The 2,500-nt window shown below is 59.0% G+C and overlaps 1 pseudogene; it reads left to right on the forward strand.

The window, feature by feature from the left end:
- Positions 1-2,500, forward strand: part of LOC133148493 (28S ribosomal RNA) — a 9,266-nt pseudogene that overhangs the window by 3,454 nt on the left and 3,312 nt on the right.

A 2,500-nucleotide genomic window follows, 5' to 3' on the forward strand; every position in this document is an offset into this window, starting at 1 on the left:
CTTGGACTCTGTGCGGGCTGATATCTCTGCTGGAGAGATGAAAGTTTTGAGACTGTGGTTTTCAGACACCCCGCACTGGCCGGCTAACGCAATCAGCTAGGTGAGAGGGTTCTCCCTGAGCGCTACTTGTGTTCGGTAGTGTCTCGGATTCTGTGCGGTCTGATGTCTCTGATAGAGGGATGAAAGTCTTTGAGACTGCGAGGCTCCCGAGCTTATGTCTGTTCCCGGCTTTGGCTCGTAAGTAAACTCCCCAGGGTGGGCGCTTGTTCCCAGCGGCCAAACTTACCCCCTCCCTCCCGACCGGTCCCTGTCTGTTCCCGACGGCCACCGGGTACCCCCCCAACTTTCCCAAACTGACCGACTGGCAATATAGACTCGCCTTGGAAAGGGCCCCTGCCGGCCTCGGCCTAGGCCGACGTTGGGCGGACGGTTCCTCTCCCTGTGAGTCGCACTCTAACACCTCTGTAGGCTGGCTTAGCGTTCGCTCAGCGCTCTGTTGGTACGCAGGGTGTGACCGTATGGTAGCGAGACCGAGATGACCCGAATCTGCGCACTGGTGTGGGCGGCGCCTAGTGGTATAGAACGGAGGCCAGGCCGAGTGGGTGGGTGTCACGTGGATGCCTATGTGCTCGCTTGGACCTTTGCCGAATGCGTTTCTCAAATCCTTTTGGGGCGAATATGTGGTGTACGGGGGGTGGTGGCCAGTTTGTTGCAGGCCGCTTTCCTCCCCGTTGATGAGCTCCATAGCTCTCTGGGCTTTTGTAGCTCCGGGCAGTTGGATTGCGAGTTGTCCGTTGGCCAGCTTTACGGGGGGTGAGTCTGACACTATGTGGCAGGCCTCTCCTTAGTGGGTTGGACTGCGGTGGCTTACGAGTTGGTGCTAGGCTGCGCGGCCTAGCAGACGGCTGCTCGGGGTGGATCTCGATGTATAGCTCTATAGTGTCGGGGGACTTTGTTCTCCTGTGTGTTCTCACGGTAGTGAGGCAGTAGACATGTCTAATATCTTACAGACCACCCAGGAAGGCCGTTCTGGGTTACCAAAAATGGGCTGAGGCGCAGCTAGGTGAGGGGCTGCTGCTGCTCGAGCTACCTCCCCGGGACGTGCTTGAGGTTGGGCACGTGCGCGGCCAGCGGATCAACCTCTCCGGGGGCCATGGGGACCAACCACCGGAGGCATTGCTCGGGGTCCCCAAACGGCTTGTAGTCACTTCTACGGGCCATGGTTGCAAAAACTCCTTGGTTAGGAAGTCCGTATAGACAGAGGCACAGGATCAGAGCCACAGTCAGTCAGGCCGAAGGAGCGGGTGGACCCCGGCTGGCGAAGCTCTTGAGAACTCCTCAGTGGTGTCAATGACCTCCGTTGCCTCGGGTATGAGAGTTGGGGTGGCGGGGGTCGTGTTAGCGCTACAGCCTGCTCTCCGAGGCGGCGTGAATGAAGAAGCGGGAGAGGGCCCGTCTGGAAATCGGCATAAGGGGGTCCGAGGCCTCCGGACCAAGTGATGGTAGGAGTCTCGGATGGTAAAGCTTATGGAAAGGTACAGGTGTCATAAGCGGAAATTGTGTTGTTGGAAACGGAGAGTCTGGAGAGCAGGTGAGGTGGAATGGGGGTCCCTGTGCGGTCGTGCGGCAGGCGGTGCGTCCGGTGTGCGTTGGCGAGCCCTGGCTGCCAGGGCGACGCCCCAGAAATGGACCTGCCCCTCGTCGCTTCCAGATCTGGTGATGAATAGGGTTCTGGAAGAACTGCTGGCGGGGGGGGTGGAGCATCGGGCCACCGCTGCCTTAGTCAAGAAAGCAGGTCGGGAGCCTAGCCTGATCGAGTCCTCTGCTTTGGATCTCATGAAAGCCCTGGGGGGTAAGGTAGGGTGGCCGACAAAGTCCGCGAGGTCCAGACCTCGAGACCGATGACAGACGGGTTGGGCGAGGCGGCTCGTCCAGCGTAAGAGAGTGTTCTACCACCAGCAGCGCGGCTATTCTGTAGTGAAGAAGGGGCTGGCACGGCGGATCTTGGATGGTCTGACGCCCCTTAGATGTGATTTGCCGCTGGAGTTGGTGGATGGACACTTTGGAGTAAGTGGGAAACGGTCAGGCCGTTTTATGGACTAAGGGCTTTGAGGTGGGACTGACCGCGGATAACGAACCATTCTACCACCCGATCCTGGGGCAGGAAGTTGTATCTAACTTGGCTAAGATGAGGAATTGCTCTGCATCGGGCCCAGACGGGATCAGGAAGCAGGCTCTTCTTGACTGGGACCCGGACGGTACGCAACTGGCGAGGCTGTTTACGACATGGATGGTGCGTGGAGTCGTTCCCCAAGTCTTCAAGGAGTGCAAGACCCGGTTGCTACCCAGATCAACTGACCCTACTGAGCTGGATATAGTATCTAGCTGGAGGCCTGGGACTGTGGGGTCAGTCGTGCTGGGGTTGTTTGGGCGGTTGATGGTGATGAGGCTAGCGCGAGCCTGTCCTGTTGGCCCCCGGGCAGCGTGGTTTCGTCGCCGG

This window comes from Syngnathus typhle, unplaced genomic scaffold, assembly GCF_033458585.1.
Source record: "Syngnathus typhle isolate RoL2023-S1 ecotype Sweden unplaced genomic scaffold, RoL_Styp_1.0 HiC_scaffold_96, whole genome shotgun sequence".
Taxonomy (NCBI): Eukaryota; Metazoa; Chordata; class Actinopteri; order Syngnathiformes; family Syngnathidae; genus Syngnathus; species Syngnathus typhle.